The sequence below is a fragment of the Rutidosis leptorrhynchoides genome, chromosome 3, assembly GCF_046630445.1.
Source record: "Rutidosis leptorrhynchoides isolate AG116_Rl617_1_P2 chromosome 3, CSIRO_AGI_Rlap_v1, whole genome shotgun sequence".
Lineage (NCBI taxonomy): Eukaryota > Viridiplantae > Streptophyta > Magnoliopsida > Asterales > Asteraceae > Rutidosis > Rutidosis leptorrhynchoides.
The window spans coordinates 666,951,741-666,974,874 of NC_092335.1; the positions used below are offsets into that span (position 1 = coordinate 666,951,741).

Here is a 23,134-nt window from a genome sequence, read left to right on the forward strand (position 1 = left end):
CTAGAGAATTTTTGAATAAACTCAATATGCATATATAGTACTCGTGCCAATACAAAAGCATTTGATAAAGTAAATATAACAGCGTGCATTCTCATCCCTGAAAACATATAAAAAGCGGGACTGTAGACTCACCTTAGAATAAGCTTGAATGACAGACAAAAACTTGTACGGTTTACAGCTGAGTAAGGCAACCTAAGTATACGTATTTAGGTTGGTCAATATATGTATCTTAAATAAGTGTGGTTTCATAGTATACGTTGTCTTATTGCTCGACTCGACGCGTTTCCAAGTAAAAGTCAACTATATCATGCAAGTCAAACAAAGTCAACCGAAGTCAAACCGAAAGTCAAACTTGGTCAATGTGGTCAACTAAAGTCAACATCAGTAGGTTCATGTCAAATATTGGTCAACATGTCAAACCTAAGTCAAACAATACGTTTCAGGTCATGAATAATCAATTTCACAATTTCAGTTTATCGTTGTGCACAAAGTTCATGAACACGTAGCATACTTAGCACAATATCTCATAGCACAAAATTCAAGTAAACATGGAAAGCTCCAGATCATAAATATACTTAAAATCTATTCCAAAAAGTCTGGCCAGGGTCTCATACGATAATTAAAAGTCAGGAATCAGAAGGGGTACATTTGGGGTTTGCCAAGTCAGTTTCTGACCGCGCACTGATCTCATTTCGGCTATAACCGGAGTTAGGAACATGAAATTGATACAAGACCAGTGGAAATAGTTCAAGGACAAGCCAAAGTAACACATATCAAAAATCTAGCAACTTTTGTTTAGCCAATTTGCAAAGTTTATTCATGCAAGTTTAATATTCAGTTTTCAGCTCAAATCAGAATTTACATAAAGTATGGCTCTATTGTGCCCAATGAATAAGGTTTCAGAGATTGACATAAACTAACAATAAGTCACATATCATGTTAAGTTTCATTTTCCAGAAGCATACATGCTCACTCAATAAACACAATCCACAGAGTACAAATCAGTGCGCAAGTTACAGATTAGATTCCCATTTAGTTAGTCACATTCGCACGCGATTATCCGAAGATCTAGATACAATTAGCCTATTATATCTACATGAAAAGTGAATTAACTTTTAACTACATTTCAAATATGCAAATCTTTAATCACAGAAGTTATCACATTTTATCATACAAGATTATTTTCATGCAAGTGCTGTATAAAACTACTTTTACACTAATTCAAGCATATCTCGGGTTATACATAAGCAACCGACATGATATCCTAGTCTAAATTGTGTGTTTTTAAATTATATTTCCAGTGGTATAAGTTTCACATTCCAATTCGTTGTCTATCAATACCAGATTTCTGATCAAGCAACAAAAACACAACGATAATTCAAATTGACATAACTTAATCATACGGAAACGAAATCAAGCGAATCCAAAGCCTAAACTCAATAGTTTTTCGCAAGGAATCTGAATATAACATAATAATTAACATTTGAAAAACTTAATTTTTCTGATCGTGCATAAACAAATTCGTTTTTAAACCCTAGCGCATCAAACAATCAAAATAACGATAACAATTAACACGTACGCGTATAGACTTGAGCAATTGACAACATAACTATGAAACTTTATTAAAAATTATATTTTTAAGATTAGGATTTATGTAAATATACCTTAGATCAAGAAAAGAATTATATCAACGCATAGAGGAGATCGAGAATTACACTTTTCGTGTTCAAGGCTTGAGCAGAAGATGAAAAATTAATGGTGGTATGGGTGATGGTGATCGACGGCCTAGGAGAGGGAGGAGGGAGCCAAAAGTTGACTGCCTTTTTGTGATTAGGGATAATACAGTGTTTTTAGGTTACTAGTTAATTTATACCTAGGTTAATTTCCACTAATTGCACTTAAGTCCCTCCATTAAGCCAAAAATTAACAAAATAAGGGGAGAGGGGATGGGGGTCGGCCGAATATGGCCCATGGGGTACTCCCGGGCTCGTGTTTTGCAGTTCTGTGTAATCGTGGTCCGTTTTAAGTGTCTTTTAGTAGTACCGAAGGCCCGGAACGCTAACCCGATCGTTAAACGCAATCAATCGTTTAATTTATTAAAAACCCAATAAATTAAATATTTTAAAAAGTTAATAATTAATAAAATAATTATTAATATAAACTCGAGCGTTTCGTTGCTCACAAAGTAGTTATCAAAATCGTATCGTTTATATCGTATTTCATTATCCGAAATATTTATTTGAATTAATATCAACCCATATTAATTATTGTATCCCTCCAAAGATCAGGTACGCATTTATTACACATAAACACATAAAAGTTAAATAATCGCCGTTAAATAAACTAACTGAAGGTTAACAAAAGTAACGGAAAAAGCAGGGTTGTTACATGCGTTAACAGTTTCAGCGCAAGTGATGATCCGGGAAAGAGTTCTGACTGAGAAAGCACCATTGGAACTGAGAGACCAAATCCACTCGTCGGTACCTGTGCTACAAGGAACAAAACTAGCTAAAAGATTAGCGAGATTGGTGACGTCCCCTAGTATTCTCCCCGAGATACTACGGGACCAACACCAATGGGTTTGCGGTTGGTTATTCTCCCATCGAACCCGATAAAAAACATTGGCGCTTTGGTTTGAGTCAAGTCTATAAAGCTTATTAAATTTGTCTTTGAGTACAAAGTCTCTGAGCCATGTTTCATCCCAAAACTGAGTATGTGTGCCATTTACGACTCTTTTTTTAAACGATTTAGAAAACGGTGTATTGAGATCATTTATGTTTTTTTCGACCTTTAAAATACAAGCCCAAGTAGAAGACACACGGTTTGGAGGAATGTTATACGATTCATTAAGACCACCATCGGACCTGATGTTGCGCGAGGTGTATATAAAATAGCTTTATATTTTACAAGGAAATACTATTAAATACGATACAATTTTACACAAGATATTTATTTATTTATAGAATGGATATACTTAAACCTTGCTACAACACTTATAGGCAGTGTACCTAATCGTACAGTAGTGTAGTTTTTAGTAAGTCCGGTTCGTTCCACAGGGAAAATCTTTAAACAAAGCTTAACGCTATATTAGTTTACTTTTATAAAAATACAAATATATATATAAGTAATATTATTATTATAAAGGGGAGTTTTTACCGTTTAATGACCGGTTTATCGATTTTAAAACTTTAGCCGCAGTTAAAACAAAATGTAAAATATTAAATAAATAAAAGACTTAATTTAAAGCATAAAGTAAATAACGATAATGAAATTGCGAATAATAAAAGTGCGATAAAATAAACTTGCGATAATTAAAAAGTACAATAATTAAAAGTGCAATTAAATACAATAACAATAAAAATGCGATAATTAGAAGTGCAATTAAATATAAAATAAAGGAAATTAAATATGAAATAAAATAATTATGCTTATTTAAACTTCCGTAATCATGATGTTTGACGTGTTGATTTTAGTTTTATGCCCATGGGTTAATTGTCCTTTGTCCTGGATTATTTAATATGTACGTCTGGTTTTTGTCCATAACAGTCCATCAGTCATAAATATAAAGTGCGAGTGTCCTCGTCAAATTATCCTTATACCCGAAGTTAAATATTCCAACTAATTGGGGACTTAAACTGTAACAAGATTTTAATACTTTGTTTAATAATTACACCAGGTTATCGACTGCGTGTAACCCAAGGTTTTAATACTCTATTATCAATTATGCCAAGTGTCCTTGTACATAATTTCACCCCTGTTTTAATAATTCTAGTGGCTATTAATCCATTCCCGTATCCGGTTAAATGAACGATTATTCGTACATATAAATATCCCGCCCATCGTGTCCGATCGAGTGTATATGGTTATTTATAGGGACGTCCAATTGTGAATCTTTATATTAAAATTAACAAACTATCATTTAGTTAAACAAATATAAAGCCCATTAATAGCTCATAGTCTAATTTCCACAAGTGTCGTTCTTTTGTCCAAACCCCAATTATGGTACAAAGCCCAATTACCCAATTTTAGTAATTAGCCCAACATCATGATTACTTTATTTTAAATAAGCATAATAATAACTTAGCTACGAGATATTAAATTAAAAAGGTTGAACATAACTTACAATGATTAAAAATAGCGTAGCGTTACACGGACAGAATTTCGACTTACACCCTTACAACATTCGCTAACATACCCTTATTATTAGGATTAAAATTAGAATTAAAATTAAAATATAAATTATAAATATAAATATTGCGTATAGATAGATGGATGGATATATATTGATATTTTTGCGATCAAACTGCGTTTGCTTTTATAGGCGGTTTCAGAATTTGGGGCTCCGCGACTCGCGACAATTTTTGCCTTCAAACTCCGCGAGTCGCGGAGTTTGATTTTCCAGCTCACCAACTTTGGAGTCTTTCTTTGCTGACGAATTTTTAATATATTATAATATTTAAATAATTATAAGAATTATTTAAATATTATATTATATTTATGTGCATAGTTGACTCGTAATTTTTAGTCCGTTGCGTCGAGCGTTGAGAGTTGACTCTGGTCCCGGTTCCGGATTTTCGAACGTCCTTGCGTACAATTTAATATCTTGTACTTTGCGTTTTGAATCTTGTACTCTTGTAATTTCGAGACGTTTCTTATCAATAATTGGAACCTCTTTGATTGTATTTTGTACTTTTGAGCTTTTTGGTCGTTTGCGTCTTCAATTCGTCGAATCTGTCTTTTGTCTTCACCTTTTATTATTTAAACGAATATCACTTGTAAATAGAACAATTGCAACTAAAAGCTTGTCTTTCTTGAGGAATAATGCTATGAAATATATGTTCGTTTTTAGCATTATCAAATATTCCCACACTTGAGCGTTGCTTGTCCTCAAGCAATATAGTCTTGAAATACTAGAATCACTTCTTTATTCTTCACACTTTGTACATCAGTGATTTCTATACGGCGGTATAAACAATGGTAGTAACGATATGGTTTACAGTCCCATACTAGAATCACTTCTTTATTCTTCACACTTTGTACATCAGTGATTTCTATACGGCGGTATATACAATGGTAGTAACGATATGGTTTACAGTCCCACATGACTATTGATGTGTGCAGCGGGGTGTATGATGTGTGCAGCGGGGTGTACTAAATAGTATTAATTTTTACTACAAAATGCGACGAAATATTACACAAGTTTTATTTATTTATTTATCGAGTGGATATACCTAAACCTTGCTACAACACTTATAGGCAGTGTACCTAATCGTAGAGTAGTGTAGTTTTTAGTAAGTCCGGTTCGTTCCACAGGGAGCTGGTGAAGTTAACGCTATATTATTAAGTTTATTTGTAAAAATATATATATAAATAAGTAGTAGTATTATTATAAAATGGGGGTTTTACCGTTTAATGACCGGTTTGTCGATTTTAAGCGTAAAAATAAATGACAAAAATTAAAGTGCGTAAAATAAATTGCGATAAATAAAATGACAGAAAATAAAATGACAGAAAATAAAAGTGCGATGAAAAATACAATAAAATAATTATGCTTATTTAAACTTCCGTAATCATGATGTTTAACGTTTTGATTTTAATTAATTGTTACTCGGGTTAATTGTCCTTTGTCATGGTTTATTTGATACCTATCTGGTTTTTATCCATAATAGTCCATCGGTCATAAATATAAAGTGCGAGTGTCCTCGTCAAATTACCCTTATACCCGAAGTCAAATATTCCAACTAATTAAGGATTTAAACTGTGACGCAGTTATCACTTCTGTCAACAATTACACCAGTTATCACTGTATGTAATCTACCCCTGTTTTGATTAGATATGAATATTAATTTACCCACTTGATCAGTTTGAATAATCAATTACCCAACCCGAATAATTAATTAAATGATTATAATAGATTCTATATGAACGTCACTAAATAGGACAACCATAATCATTATTAATTATTAGGATAATTAATTTGAAGATAGGTTCGACAGACTCCAATGAGTTGTCACTCAATTAGACAATACCCCCCATCTATTAATAGTCAATAGTCCAATTTCCACAAGTGTCGGTCTTTTGCCCAAACCTTAATTATGGTACAAAATCCAATAACCCCGTCTTAATATTTAGTCAAACATCACGATTACTTCGGCTTAAATAAACATAATAATGACTTAGCTACTAGACATTAATTTAAAAAGGAAGAACATAGCTTACAGTGATGATTAATCGCGTAGCGTTACACGGACAGAGTTCCTACTTTAAAACCCGTAAAACATTTCTTACAATAACCCAATTATTATTAATCTTAAATTAAACTTAATATTATAAATATAAATATAAATTACATAAGAAAGAAATAAGATTGGAAAAAGGTGTATCTAAATCATCGATTTAGATGGCCTTTTATAGGCAAATGATAAATTGAAATTTTCACTTATGACCCCTGAACTATGCTCAATTAACAACTTTTTATTATTTAATATTATTCTTATTATGAATTATTTAAATATTATATTTTATTCTTGTGCATAGTTGACTCGTAATTTTTACACCGTTGCGTCGAGCGTTGAGAGTTGACTCATGTCCCGGTTCCGGATTTTCGAACGTCCTTTCGTACAATTTTATATCGTGTACTTTGCGTTTTGTAACTTGTACTCTTGTCATTTTTAGACGTTCTTCATCAATAAATTGAACCTTTTGAATTGTATCTTGTACATTTGAGCTTTTTGGACATTTTGGTCTTTCAAATCTTCGTTTTTGTCTTTAAATCTTCATTTTCGAGCGATTTGCGTCTTTCGTCTTCGCACTTATTTATTTAACTATTACAAATAAAAATAAGGAAATTACATTTAAAAACTTTACATATTGGAACGATATTGCTACTAAATATATGTTCATTTGGAACACTATCAAATATCCCTACACTTGAGCGTTGCTTGTCCTCAAGCAATACAGAACTTGAAATAAAAACATACATGAATCACTTTTTTATTCATCACATTTTGTACATCAGTGATTTTGATATAGCGGTATAAACAATGACAGTAATGATGGTTAAAGGTGGGTGTGTCATCCACAGTTGCCTTGGGTTTAGGTCAACGACACTTGCAATCAAATAGCCGATTTACTTTCGGTTTCCAAAGCAAAGTGCACATTTGAAAGGCGGTTTACAGTCCCACATGACTATAAAAATTTAGATCCTTTAGGAAATAGGATCTTTATGAAAACATTTGATCTTTTGAAAATTCAATCTAGATTTTACCCTAGATAAGTTTTCTGATTTGATCCACCATCGGTGTTGCAAAATTTATTTGTGGATCAATATTTTGGCTAAAAACATTTAGGTTCGTGTAATCCACTGCTATCCCGGTATCGGAAAGCACACATCCAGTTTACTTGTTCCGTATATTACCTTTCGGCAAACTACCGTCCGGTTGTAAAGGAAAGCGATGAACAAGAAACTGTTAAGGCAATGTCCCGTGACATGCAGATGATTATGGTCTTTTAACGTGTCGGATGCTAGAACTATCCTTGGTAGGAGCGATAGTAAAGATCATCCTATGATTTTTCGGTCTGGCACAAGGTCCTGTCTCCGACCATGCTATGCAATCACCGTTCTTACGGTTGACACCCGATTTGGTTCAGGTGACCTAATGAATTCCAGGTGAATTCCTAGGATTTTACGTTCAATTGTAATGAACGCATTGAAAATGGATTTTCAGAAAACAAATCGGTTTGCAATTTTGATCAAAATATTTTCTCGTTCAAGCTCGAGTTTAGATATCATTGAATTCCATGAGTTTGAATTCTCAATCTTTAAGGTCAATCTCTAGGATTGAATAATATCAGTCTTAAAAGCTGATTTTTAATCTTTAAGGAGATTATCCTTTCTGGAGATCTGATTCATTAGTCTTATCCAGCTAATTTGCATGGTGCCCCCCCATTGTGCGAGATAAATCCTTCTCATGGTTAGGATAAATCTGACCACATGGCGACCCTGTTTGATGCTGAGGTCCGTGGATTTCCTGCTGATTTTAGTGATGACTTTTCTAGATTTTTCGTCAACCTACAGCTGGTCTGGACGACAACTTCATGACCTAAATCAAGAAGCGCGTTTCTTTTTCGGAAGACTTTACTTCCTTTTAATGATGGAATTGATTCATCGTGTAGATCCATCTCTTCTTTTCTTTCATCGGGTAAAACAGTTAATTTAGTCCAAAACAAAAACACCTGCAATAACTTTACAGAAACATGTGATAGATAGTTTTTAATTGAATAATTTGGTACATTCTCCCCACACTTAGTTTTTATTTATTTTTTTCTTTGCCTTTTTATTTTCTATGAATTCAAGCGTTTTGGGTTGTTTCTCAATTTATGTCCTCGAGGTAACAATAATTTCGGCATTAACACCTAGTTTCATTATTCATAAATATGTATAAACATGATTTTGAGTTTATTTAGTTGAAAATTTTTCAAATTTTCCCAAAATTTGGCAAATAAACCAAGTGTAAACCCGAGAGAATTTATAACCCTTCCCCACACTTAAGATCATGCAATGCCCTCATTTGCATGAAATCAGACTATAATTTAAATTCATGAGGGTGATTAGTGTAGAAAAGTGATTAAAAATACCGAGTTTGTAATTACAAAGCTCGTCGAATGATAGATGGCGCCTCATCGTTCATTCCTTCATTTGTTATATCATATTTGTTGTTTTGCGTCTTGTTGTCAAAATTAGTAGTTTTTGCTGAACTTAATGACAGTCTTTGAAAGTACATTGTTTTACCCTGTTTTGTACATAATAAAATACAAACATACATATACATATTTTTGAAGTTTGGTATATTACCCTACTTTCAAAAATTTATAATATTTAATATTTTTTTTGGCATACTTTAAATCAATAAAATTAAAAATAATGATAACAAAATTTGTCGTCCCGCCCTCGGGTAAAGCAATTTCGGCTTAATGACCTAGTCTTCAACTCACGACGAATTTTAGAAATCATTTTTTCAACTTAATGAATTAAAGTAAATTTTGTTTTTAAATATCACACAAAACTTAAAAGCATATTAATTTCATATAAAACCTAAAAAAAACAAAAATTCAGAATGGGGGGAGAAAACTAGTTCTTTAGTGTCTGCTAGCGGAAAAGACCAATCGGATTCCATTCTCGGAACTACACGAGAACAGAACAACTAACTCTAGATAACATTTTCTTAGAACATTTGAATCTCCCCACACTTAGGTAGCTGTGGTGTCGAAATTGTGATTAACTTCATCGTCAATTTCTTTTGGTCCGTAATCAACTTGCCTATCTGTGACTTTTTCTTTAAGCCAGTGCCCGGCTTCTTCCGTAATATCCCAAAATTCAACTAGTTTCGCCTTTTCTTTAGGCGACAGACTGGATACTAACCGGTTACATAACTTAAAGTTCCCCTTACTTCTAGCATCGATAGCCCGTTTAAAAAGTTTCTTCATTGAACTGTTAATAACGGGGTCATTTAATTTCGTATCAACAACGGGGTTCTTTATTATCAAGTCATCATTAGGTTTTACTTCATTTTCCCCACACTTAGGCATTTTATTATTGCTAAGCACTACCGTTGGAGTTGGTAAAACAACATGGTTATTACCAATCGTTTTTACTGGTTCAACGGTTTTAGTTGGTGGAGATTTAGACTTTCGAATCATAAAGGTGATTGATTTGTTACCACTTTTAAGTGTCATTCTTCCATTTCCTACATCAAATAACGCCCCGGTGGACGCAAAGAATGGTCGACCTAAAATTAGAGGAACGTTTGGGTCCTCTTCTATATCAATGACAATAAATTCGACTAGAAAGGTTAAATTACCTACTTGAACGGGTAGGTTGTCAGCAATTCCAACTGGGTGCTTAATGGTTTGATCAAAGAGTCGAACACTCATATCCGTTAGACTTAACTCACCTACACCTAATCTCTTATATAATGAAAGAGGCATAACACTCACACTTGCACCTAAATCTGCTAGTGCATCATACATGACACAATCACTAAGTAGACAAGGAACAATAAATTCACCCGGATCACCTACCCTAGGTGGAGGTTTTGGTGGAACTGTATTCACCGGGTTTATATTTACGGCTTTTGTTTCTTGCACTTTCTTATTCTTTTTCTTCTTCTTCTTTCCAGAGGTATCACAATCTTTATTACCTATCACTTGCTCATACTCAACTCCTTTTCTTGGAAACGGGATGGGTGGTTTATATGGTGCTACCACTGGCTTTACATACTCTGGTGGTGGTGGTGTAACTTCTTCATTTTTATTCTCATCTAAAACCTTCCCATCTTCCGGAGCTGGTTTTTCAGAATTTGTTGAAACCATGTTAACATTCTCATTCCGAGGATTTGCTTCAGTATTACTCGGTAGCTTTCTTTGTTCCCTCTCACTCATTAAGCTAGCAAGAGTACCTACGTGTTTTTCTAGATTCAAAATGGAAGCTTGTTGAGTTCTTAATGACTGATCAAACCTCTCGTTCGTTTGGGTTTGAGTTTCAATAAATTGTGTTTGAGATTCAACTAGCTTGAATACCACGTCTTCCATATTTGACTTTTTCTCTTCGGTTTGTTGTTGTGGTTTATATAAGCCAGGTCTTTGTTGATTGAAAGTGTTGTTTTGAGTTGGTTGGTTATTCGGACCTTGTTGGTTATACCAGTTATTTTCGGGTCCTTTTGGATTGTAAAGAATATTTTGATTTCGATTGAAGTTTAGCTTTGGCGGTTGATAATTATTTTGATAATTATTTCCAGGCCTTTGGTTCATATAGGAAACATTCTCTCGTTGTTCCAATGTTGGTTCAATGTGACAATCTTTCAATAAGTGTGGTCCACCGCATAGCTCACAACTGATTCGTATTGCGTGAATATCTTTATTCATCTTTTCCATTCGTCTTTCGAAAGCATCTATTTTTGCGGAAACGGAATCAAAGTCATGGCTAGAATCAGCTCTAGCCGCTTTAGATGATCGAAAGATATCTTTTTCTTGGTGCCACTCATGAGAGTGGGAGGCTGTATTATCAATAATTTTGTAAGCTTCAGTTGCGGTTTTCTTCATAATTGAACCACCAGCTGTTATGTCGATGTCTTTTCGTGTAGCAACGTTGACACCTTGGTAGAATATTTGTACTATTTGATAAGTGTCTAAACCGTGTTGAGGACATCCTCTCAACAACTTTCCAAATCTTGTCCACGCCTCATATAGAGTTTCATTTGGCTTTTGCGCGAACGTAACAATTTCTCCTTGAAGTCTCACGGCTTTGGATGCCGGAAAGAATTGTTTAAGAAAATTTTCAACTAAAACATCCCATGTGTCAATCGCCCCTTCAGGTAACGATTCTAACCAATCTTTGGCTTCTCCCTTTAAAGTCCAGGGAAACAACATGAGATAGATCTGCTCATCTTCCACTTCTCGGATTTTGAATAGTGTACAAATTCTTTTAAACGTACGAAGGTGTTCGTTAGGATCTTCATTCGGTGCACCACTGAATTGGCATTGGTTAGTTACCATGTGTAGAATTTGTACTTTGATTTCATAATCTGGCGCATTAACTTCTGGCTTAATAATGGCGTGACCTTGGCCCGTGCGTGTGGCTCTCATTCGATCTTCCATACTTAGAGGTTCCGTTACTTCCATAATTGAATTTGTTGAATACGAATCACTAGAGGATTCTGATTTAATGGTTTGTGGCTCAGGAGGAATAATTAGTGGTTCAAGATCTTGGAATTGTCCTTGAATATGCTCCGGGTTCTTAATTGTGAAGTCGGGTTCAAAAGATGGATTATCGGAAATTTGAGTTGGAGTTCTTGTTCGACTAGATGACGATTCTAAAGAAAAATCAACGGCGACAATATTTGCTAGATGTCTTGATCGAGTTACAGGTGGTGAACGTATGACCGGCGGCGAACGTCTTGCTCGGTGCATTCACTGAATATCCTATTAGTTTTTAAAAATGAAAGAAAAATTATAATAAGTTATCCAATTAATAGACTTTTCTGATTTTGCCCACGTTTCGAATAGCCAAAAGATGCAGCAGAGGGGCAGGATTCGTTTGGTCTCAATATAATTGAGTACTGTTTGGCTCCAATAACCCGGTCCACGTACAAATCCAACTATTACTACGAACCAGAAAATTTTGATGTCTATCAATTTAACTACTTAAAATAAATTTTCGTAATTTTAAGAAATTTAGAGAAGAAGTAGAAAAAATTCTAAGTCCTAAAAACTAGAATGGCGAGAAATAAGAGAGAAAAAGATTGCGCGTCGAAAAGTGTCGAAAAATAAAAAGGTCGAAAAATAGGCGTCGAAAAATAAAAATAAGAAAGTAGTGCGAAATACGGCGTCGTAAAATTCTAAAGCACCTAAAACTTAGTCTAAGGAATAAGCACTTAAGGGATTTTACGGCAAAGCCTAAAAATTCTAGAAGTAAAAATAACTATGGCAAAACTAAACTTAATACTAAAAGTTGCGACTATAGTCTAAAAATCTAAAGGTAATAAAACTAAAAAAAAAATTTGTTTTTTTATAGACAAAATCTTAAAAAATATATATTTTTTTTTTAATATTTTTTTTTTTTTACGTTTTTTTTTACGTTTTTTTTTTTTTAAGTTTTTTTTTTTTTTTTTTTTTTTTACGTTTTTTTTTTTTAAAAACGAATTTTTTTTTCTAAAAAAAAAAAACGTTTTTTTTTTACAATTTTTTTTTTTTTTTTTTAAAAAATGATTTTTTTTTATAAATTAATACTTTTTTTTTATAATTATTATTTTTTTTTCAAAACTTTTTTTTTTAATTCATTTACTATTCATGAATAGTAAATGAAAAGAAATTAATTAATTTACTATTCACATGAAAGCGATATGATAGAAATTATTAATTACAAGTTACATAATATACCCCTGAAGTATTTAATAAATACGACTTTTTAAAACTTTTACGATTCAAAATATATTCTAAAATATTATTATATTATTATATTCTATTTCAATATTATTATATTATTATATTCTATTTCAATATTATTATATTATTATATTTTATTTCAATATTATTATAATTAAAAATATAGCGTTTTAACGCTCCCCGGCAGCGGCGCCAAAAACTTGATGTGTGCAGCGGGGTGTACTAAATAGTATTAATTTTTACTACAAAATGCGACGAAATATTACACAAGTTTTATTTATTTATTTATCGAGTGGATATACCTAAACCTTGCTACAACACTTATAGGCAGTGTACCTAATCGTAGAGTAGTGTAGTTTTTAGTAAGTCCGGTTCGTTCCACAGGGAGCTGGTGAAGTTAACGCTATATTATTAAGTTTATTTGTAAAAATATATATATAAATAAGTAGTAGTATTATTATAAAATGGGGGTTTTACCGTTTAATGACCGGTTTGTCGATTTTAAGCGTAAAAATAAATGACAAAAATTAAAGTGCGTAAAATAAATTGCGATAAATAAAATGACAGAAAATAAAATGACAGAAAATAAAAGTGCGATGAAAAATACAATAAAATAATTATGCTTATTTAAACTTCCGTAATCATGATGTTTAACGTTTTGATTTTAATTAATTGTTACTCGGGTTAATTGTCCTTTGTCATGGTTTATTTGATACCTATCTGGTTTTTATCCATAATAGTCCATCGGTCATAAATATAAAGTGCGAGTGTCCTCGTCAAATTACCCTTATACCCGAAGTCAAATATTCCAACTAATTAAGGATTTAAACTGTGACGCAGTTATCACTTCTGTCAACAATTACACCAGTTATCACTGTATGTAATCTACCCCTGTTTTGATTAGATATGAATATTAATTTACCCACTTGATCAGTTTGAATAATCAATTACCCAACCCGAATAATTAATTAAATGATTATAATAGATTCTATATGAACGTCACTAAATAGGACAACCATAATCATTATTAATTATTAGGATAATTAATTTGAAGATAGGTTCGACAGACTCCAATGAGTTGTCACTCAATTAGACAATACCCCCCATCTATTAATAGTCAATAGTCCAATTTCCACAAGTGTCGGTCTTTTGCCCAAACCTTAATTATGGTACAAAATCCAATAACCCCGTCTTAATATTTAGTCAAACATCACGATTACTTCGGCTTAAATAAACATAATAATGACTTAGCTACTAGACATTAATTTAAAAAGGAAGAACATAGCTTACAGTGATGATTAATCGCGTAGCGTTACACGGACAGAGTTCCTACTTTAAAACCCGTAAAACATTTCTTACAATAACCCAATTATTATTAATCTTAAATTAAACTTAATATTATAAATATAAATATAAATTACATAAGAAAGAAATAAGATTGGAAAAAGGTGTATCTAAATCATCGATTTAGATGGCCTTTTATAGGCAAATGATAAATTGAAATTTTCACTTATGACCCCTGAACTATGCTCAATTAACAACTTTTTATTATTTAATATTATTCTTATTATGAATTATTTAAATATTATATTTTATTCTTGTGCATAGTTGACTCGTAATTTTTACACCGTTGCGTCGAGCGTTGAGAGTTGACTCATGTCCCGGTTCCGGATTTTCGAACGTCCTTTCGTACAATTTTATATCGTGTACTTTGCGTTTTGTAACTTGTACTCTTGTCATTTTTAGACGTTCTTCATCAATAAATTGAACCTTTTGAATTGTATCTTGTACATTTGAGCTTTTTGGACATTTTGGTCTTTCAAATCTTCGTTTTTGTCTTTAAATCTTCATTTTCGAGCGATTTGCGTCTTTCGTCTTCGCACTTATTTATTTAACTATTACAAATAAAAATAAGGAAATTACATTTAAAAACTTTACATATTGGAACGATATTGCTACTAAATATATGTTCATTTGGAACACTATCAGTGTACGAAATATACTATTATTTTTACTACAAAATGCGACGAAATATTACACAAGTTTTATTTATTTATTTATCGAGTGGATATACCTAAACCTTGCTACAACACTTATAGGCAGTGTACCTAATCGTAGAGTAGTGTAATTTTTAGTAAGTCCGGTTTGTTCCACAGGGAGCTGGTGAAGTTAACGCTATATTATTAAGTTTATTTGTAAAAATATATATATAAATAAGTAGTAGTATTATTATAAAATGGGGGTTTTACCGTTTAATGACCGGTTTGTCGATTTTAAGCGTAAAAATAAATGACAAAAATTAAAGTGCGTAAAATAAATTGCGATAAATAAAATGACAGAAAATAAAATGACAGAAAATAAAAGTGCGATGAAAAATACAATAAAACAATTATGCTTATTTAAACTTCCGTAATCATGATGTTTAACGTTTTGATTTTAATTAATTGTTACTCGGGTTAATTGTCCTTTGTCATGGTTTATTTGATACCTATCTGGTTTTTATCCATAATAGTCCATCGGTCATAAATATAAAGTGCGAGTGTCCTCGTCAAATTACCCTTATACCCGAAGTCAAATATTCCAACTAATTAAGGATTTAAACTGTGATGCAGTTATCACTTCTGTCAACAATTACACCAGTTATCACTGTATGTAATCTACCCCTGTTTTGATTAGATATGAATATTAATTTACCCACTTGATCAGTTTGAATAATCAATTACCCAACCCGAATAATTAATTAAATGATTATAATAGATTCCATATGAACGTCACTAAATAGGACAACCATAATCATTATTAATTATTAGGATAATTAATTTGAAGATAGGTTCGACAGACTCCAATGAGTTGTCACTCAATTAGACAATACCCCCCATCTATTAATAGTCAATAGTCCAATTTCCACAAGTGTCGGTCTTTTGCCCAAACCTTAATTATGGTACAAAGCCCAATTACCTAATTTTAGTAATTAGCCCAACATCATGATTACTTCGTTTTAAATAAGCATAATAATAACTTAGCTACGATACATTAATATAAAAAGGTTGAACATAACTTACAATAATTAAAAATAGCGTAGCGTTACACGGACAGAATTTCGACTTACACACTCAAACGATCTCTATCATAAATCTTATTATTATCATAATTTAAAATTAAAATTAAGATTATTGTTATATCTTATTACATTAACATTATGATAGAGATTTTTAGATATTGATATTGATAATAGATTTTTAGGATAGAAAAAGGGATGCTTTTAAATTAATCGATAATCATCGCCTTTTATAGGCAAAATATGAAATTGAATTTTCATTTATGACCCCTGAACTATGCTAAATTAACAACTTTTTATTATTTAATATTATTCTTATTATGAATTATTTAAATATTATATTTTATTCTTGTGCATAGTTGACTCGTAATTTTTACACCGTTGCGTCGAGCGTTGAGAGTTGACTCATGTCCCGGTTCCGGATTTTCGAACGTCCTTGCGTACTATTTTATATCGTGTACTTTGCGTTTTGTAACTTGTACTCTTGTCATTTTTAGACGTTCTTCATCAATAATTTGAACCTTTTTAATTGTATCTTGTACTTTTTAGCTTTTCGGACCTTTGTGTCTTCAATTCGTCGAATCTGCCTTTTGTCTTCGCACTTATTTAATATAAACGAATATTACTTGAAAATAGAATAATTGCAACTAAAATCTTGTCTTTCTTGAGGGATAATGCTATGAAATATATGTTCCTTTTTAGCCTTATCAATATCCCCACACTTGAGCGTTGCTTGTCCTCAAGCAATACAGTCTTGAAATAAGATAATACAAATCACACGAATCACTTCTTTATTCTTCACACTTTGTACATCAGTGATTTTGATAGAGCGGTATAAACAATGATAGTAACGATAGAACCATGGTTAAAGGTGGGTGTGTCATCCACAGTTGCCTTGGGTTTAGGTCAACGACACTTGCAATCAAATAGCCGATTTACTTTCGGTTTCCAAAGCAAAGTGCACATTTGAAAGGCGGTTTACAGTCCCACATGACTATAAAAATGTAGATCCTTTAGGAAATTGGATCTTTATGAAAACATTTGATCTTTTGATAATTCAATCTAGATTTTACCCTAGATAAGTTTTCTGATTTGACCCACCATTCGTTGTTGCAAAATATATTTGTGGATCAATATTTTGGCTAAAAACTTTTAGGTTCGTGTAATCCACTGCTATCCCTGTATCGGAAAGCACACATCCAATTTACTTGTTCCGTATATTACCTTTCGGTAAACTACCGTCCGGTTGTAAAGGAAAGCGATGAACAAGAAACTGTTAAGGCAATGTCCCATGACATGCAGATGATTATGGTCTTTTGACGTGTCGGATGCTAGTACTATCCTTGGTAGGAGCAATAGTAAAGATCATCTTATGATTTTTTGGTCTGGCACAAGGTCCTGTCTCCGACCATGCTATGCAACCACCGTTCTTACGGTTGACACCCGATTTGGTTCAGGTGACCTAATGAATTCCAGGTGAATTTCTTAGGATTTTACGTTCAATGGTAATGAACGCATTGAAAATGGGTTTTCAGAAAACAAATCGGTTTGTATTTTTGATCAAAATATTTTCTCGTTCAAGCTCGAGTTTAGATATCATTGAATTCCATGAGTTTGAATTCTCAATCTTTAAGGTCAATCTCTAGGATTGAGTATTATCAGTCTTAAAAGCTGATTTTTAATCTTTAAGGAGATTATCCTTTTCTGGGGATCTGATTCATTAGTCTTATCAAGCTAATTTGCACGGTGCCTCCCCATTGTACGAGATAAATCCTTCTCATGGTTAGGATAAATCTGACCACTTGACGACCCTGTTTGATGCTGAGGTCCGTGGATTTCCTGCTGATTTTAGTGATGACTTTTCTAGATTTTTCGTCAACCTACAGCTGGTCTGGACGACAACTTCATGACCTAAATCAAGAAGCGCGTGTCTTTTTCGGAAGACTTTACTTCCTTTTAATGATGGAATTGATTCATCGTGTAGATCCATCTTTCTTTCAAATGTATTACAGTAAATCGGGTAAAACTGATTAGTATCGTCCAAAGCAAAAGTACCTGCAATAATCTTGTACAAAAATATGTGATATATGTTTTAAATTGAATAACTTAGTACATTCTTCCCACACTTAGTTTCTTTCTTTGCCTTTTTATTTTCTTCTATTTCATTTTAAATGAATTCAAGCGTTTTAGGGTGTTTCTCAATTTATGTCCTTTTCGAGGTAACGATAATTTCGGTATTATCACCTAGTTTTCATCGTTCATAAATATGTATAAACATGATTTTGAGTTCATTTAATTGAAAATTTTTTAAATTTTCACAAAATTTGGCAAATAAACTAAGTGTAAACCCGAGAGAATTTATAACCCTTCCCCACACTTGAGATCATGCAATGCCCTCATTTGCATGAAATCAGACTCTAATTATAAATTCACGAGGGTGATTAGTGTAGAAAAGTGATTAAAAATACCGAGTTTGCAAACATGTTGTTGTCATATCACATTTGATATTTTGCGTCTTGTCGTCAAAATTAGTAGCTTTTGCTGAACTTAATGCTAGTCTTTGAAAGTGCGCTGTTTTACCCTGTTTTGTACATAACATAAAATACAAACATATATATACATATTTTTAAAGTTTGATATATTATCCCACGTTTAAAAATTTATAAAATATAATATATATATATATATATATATATATATATATATATATATATATATATATATATATATATATATATATATATATATATATATTTTGCATACTTTAGATCAATAAAATTAAAAAAATAATGATAACAAAATTTATCGCCCCGTCCTTGGGTAAAGCAATTTCGGTTCAACGACCTAGTCTTCAACTTACGACGAATTTTAGAAATCAATTTTTTAAACTTAATGAAATAAAGTAAATTTTGTTTTTAAAATCACACAAAACTTAAATTTAAAAGGCATATTAATTAAAACCTAAAAAATAAAAATTCAGAATGGTGGGAGAAAACTAGTTCTTTAGTGTCTGCTAGCGGAAAAGACCAATCGGATTCCATTCTCGGAACTACACGAGAACAGAACAATTAACTCTAGACAGCATTTTCTTTTTAGAACATTTAAATCTCCCCACACTTAGGTAGCTGTGGTGTCGAAATTGTGATTAACTTCATCGTCAATTTCTCTTGGTCCATAATCAACTTGCATATCCGTGACTTTTTCTTTAAGCCATTGGTCGGATTCCTGTGTAATATCCACAATTTCAACTAGTTTCTCCTTTTCTTTAGGTGATAGATTGGATACTAACCGGTTACATAACTTAAAGTTCCCCTTGGTTCTAGCATCGCGAATCTGTTTAATAAGTTTCTTCATTGAACTATTAATAACGGGGTCATTTAATTTCGTATCAACAACGGGGTTCTTTGTTATCATGTCATCATTAGGTGTTACTTCATTTTCCCCACACTTAGGCGTTTTATTATTATTAAGCACTACCGTTGGAGTTGGTAAAACAACATGGTTGTTACCAATCGTTTTTGCTGGTTCAATGGTTTTGGTTGGTGGAGATTTAGACTTTCGAATCATAAAGGTGATCGATTTGTTACCACTACTAAGTGTCATTCTTCCATTTCCTACATCAAATAACGCCCCGGTGGACGCAAAGAATGGTCGACCTAAAATTAGAGGAACGTTTGGGTCCTCTTCTATGTCAATGACAATAAATTCGACTAGAAAGGTTAAATTACCTACTTGAACGGGTAGGTTGTCAGCAATTCCAACTGGGTGCTTAATGGTTTGATCAAAGAGTCGAACACTCATATCCGTTGGACTTAACTTACCTACACCTAATCTCTTATATAAGGAAAGAGGCATAACACTCACACTTGCACCTAAATCTGCCAGTGCATCATACATGACACAATCACTAAGTAGACAAGGAACAATAAATTCACCCGGATCACCTACCCTAGGTGGAGGTTTTGGTGGAACTGTATTCACCGGGTTTATATTTACGGCTTTTGTTTCTTGTACTTTCTTATTCTTTTTCTTCTTCTTCTTTCCAGAAGTATCACAATCTTTATTACTTATTACTTGCTCATACTCAACTCCTTTTCTTGGAAACGGGATGGGTGGTTTGTATGGTGCCACCACTGGCTTTACATACTCGGGTGGTGGTGGTGTAACTTCTTCATTGTTACTCTCATCTAAAACCTTCCCATCTTCTGGTGCTGGTTTTTCAGAATTCGTTGAAACCATATTAACATTCTCATTCCGAGAATTTACTTCAGTATTACTCGGTAGCTTTCCTTGTTCCCTCTCACTCATTATGCTAGCAAGAGTACCTACGTATTTTTCTAGATTCAAAATGGAAGCTTGTTGAGTTCTTAATGACTGATCAAATCTCTCGTTCGTTTGGGTTTGAGTTTCAATAAATTGTGTTTGAGATTCAACTAGCTTGAATACCACGTCTTCCATATTTGACTTTTTCTCTTCGGTTTGTTGTTGTGGTTTATATAAGCCAGGTCTTTGTTGATTGAAAGTGTTGGTTTGAGTCGGTTGGTTATTCGGACCTTGTTGGTTGTACGAATTATTGTTTGGTCCATTTGGATTATAAAGAATGTTTTGATTTCGATTGAAGTTTAGCCTTGGCGGTTGATAATTATTTTGATAATTATTTCCCGGCCTTTGGTTCATATAGGAAACATTCTCACGTTGTTCCATCGTTAGTTCAATGTGACAATCTTTCAATAAGTGTGGTCCACCGCATTGCTCACAACTGATTCGTATTGCGTGAATATCTTTATTCATCTTTTCCATTCGTCTTTCGAAAGCATCTATTTTTGCGGAAACGGAATCAAAGTCATGGCTAGAATCGGCTCTAGCCGCTTTAGATGATCGAAAGATATCTTTTTCTTGATGCCACTCATGAGAGTGGGAAGCAGTGTTATCAATAATTTTGTAAGCTTCAGTTGCGGTTTTCTTCATAATGGAACCACCAGCTGTTATGTCGATGTCTTTTCTTGTAGCAACGTTGACACCTTGGTAGAATATTTGTACTATTTGATAAGTGTCTAAACCGTGTTGAGGACATCCTCTCAACATCCTTCCGAATCTTGTCCACGCCTCATATAATGTTTCATTTGGCTTTTGTGTGAACGTAACAATTTCTCCTTGAAGTCTCACGGCTTTAGATGCCGGAAAGAATCTTTGAAGAAATTTTTCAACTAAGACATCCCATGTGTCAATCGCCCCTTCAGGTAACGATTCTAACCAATCTTTGGCTTCTCCCTTTAAAGTCCAGGGAAACAACATGAGATAGATCTGCTCATCTTCCACTTCTCGGATTTTGAATAGTGTACAGATTCTATTAAAGGTACGAAGATGTTCGTTGGGATCTTCTTTTGGCGTACCACTATATTGTCACTGATTAGTTACCATATGTAGAATTTGTCCTTTGATTTCATAATCTGGAGCATTAACTTCTGGCTTAATAATGGCGTGACCTTGGCCCGTGCGTTTAGCTCTCATTCGATCTTCCATACTTAGAGGTTCCGTTACTTCCATAATTGAATTCGTTGAATCGGTATCACTAGATGATTCTGATTTAATGGTTCGTTCCTCAACAATCTCTGTTTGAATGATTGGTGGCTCCGGAGGAAAGTTTAGTGGTTCAGGATCTACGAACCGTTCCTGAATATTCTCTGGATTCTCAATTGTGAGGTTGGGTTCAAAAAATGGATTATCGGAAATTTGAACTGAAGTACTTGGTCGACTGGATGACGATTCTAAAGAAAAATCAACGGCGGTTATATTTGCTAAATGTCTTGATCTAGTTACAGGTGGTGAACGTACAAAAGGTGGTGAACGTCTTGCTCGGTGCATTCACTGAATATCCTATTAGTTTTTAAAAGGAAAGAAAAATTATAATAAGTTATCCAATCAATAGACTTTTCTGATTTTGCCCACGTTTCGAATAGCCAAAAGATGCAGCAGAGGGGCAGGATTCGTTTGGTCTCAATATAATTGAGTACTGTTTGGCTCCAATAACCCGGTCCACGTACAAATCCAACTATTACTACGAACCAGAAAATTTTGATGTCTATCAATTTAACCACTTAAAATAAATTTTCGTAATTTTAAGAAATTTAGAGAAGAAGTAGAAAAAATTCTAAGTCCTAAAAACTAGAATGGCGAGAAATAAGAAAGAAATAGATTGCGCGTCGAAAAATGTCAAAAAATAAAAGGTCGAAAAATAGGCGTCGAAAAACAAAAATAAGAAAGTAGCGCGAAAAACGGCGTCGTAAAATTCTAAAGCACCTAAAACTTAGTCTAAGGAATAAGCACTTAAGGGATTTTACGGCAAACCTAAAAATTCAAGAAATAAAAATAACTATGCAAAACTAAACTTAATACTAAAAATTGTAACTATAGTCTAAAAATTTAAAGGTAATAAAACTTAAAAAAAAATTTATTATTTATTATTTTTTTTTTAAATTTTTTTTTTAAAAACGAATTTTTTTTTTACAATTTTTTTTTTTTTTTAAAAAACGAATTTTTTTACAACTTTTTTTTTTAAAAAACGATTTTTTTTTACAAATTAATAATTTTTTTATAATTATTATTTTTTTCCAAAATTTTTTTTAATTCATTTACTATTCATGAATAGTAAATGAAAAGAAATTAATTAATTTACTATTCACATGAAAGCGACATGATAGAAATTATTAATTACAAGTTACATAATATACTCCTGAAGTATTTAATAAATACGACTTTTTAAAACTTTACGTATCAAATTTTGATTCTAAAATATTATTATATTATTATATTCTATTTCAATATTATTATATTATTATATTTTATTTCAATATTATTATAATTAAAAATATAGCGTTTTAGCGCTCCTCGGCAGCGGCGCCAAAAACTTGATGTGTGCAGCGGGGTGTACGAAATATACTATTATTTTTACTACAAAATGCGACGAAATATTACACAAGTTTTATTTATTTATTTATCGAGTGGATATACCTAAACCTTGCTACAACACTTATAGGCAGTGTACCTAATCGTAGAGTAGTGTAGTTTTTAGTAAGTCCGGTTCGTTCCACAGGGAGCTGGTGAAGTTAACGCTATATTATTAAGTTTATTTGT

General features: G+C 32.7%; 1 non-coding gene across 1 annotated transcript; it reads left to right on the forward strand.

Annotated features, from left to right (window-relative positions):
- Window positions 1-21,056: 21,056 nt before the first annotated feature.
- On the forward strand, window positions 21,057-21,163 carry LOC139903550 (small nucleolar RNA R71). The gene has a single exon (XR_011778363.1). It is a non-coding gene; the product is annotated as a small nucleolar RNA R71 (small nucleolar RNA).
- The last annotated feature ends 1,971 nt before the right edge of the window (window positions 21,164-23,134 follow it).